Genomic DNA, 374 nt, shown 5'->3' with positions numbered 1-374 from the left:
AAGTTTGTTGTTGGAACAGGCAGGTTAGCTTTAAGGATGCAGAACAGTTACTGTAATCTAAACAGGGGCCTCTGCAGCTGTCAGCCATAACGAAACACACTGTTTATAAAGCATCACATCAAAAACTGGTCAGATAATCACATTTTTATTAGTGTCATTGATGAGTTTATATTATTTTAAGGTGTAGTACAGAAGGGTGAAGCTGTCGGCCTGTACTAACAGCCAATAGGGGGCAATCAGTCTATTTTAGCTTCCTGTACGGAGGGATGTCCTGTGACTGCTTTAACCAGGAAACAACATTTTACATGTTTTTAGGCAAACACATCGACTTTGGGGGTAACGATGGTCACAGAATCGTGGAGTACGTCTGCTTG

Source organism: Haplochromis burtoni, unplaced genomic scaffold, assembly GCF_018398535.1.
Source record: "Haplochromis burtoni strain Fernald_Lab_line unplaced genomic scaffold, NCSU_Asbu1 Contig_1996, whole genome shotgun sequence".
Classification (NCBI taxonomy): domain Eukaryota; kingdom Metazoa; phylum Chordata; class Actinopteri; order Cichliformes; family Cichlidae; genus Haplochromis; species Haplochromis burtoni.
Note: the sequence above shows the minus strand (reverse complement) of the source record.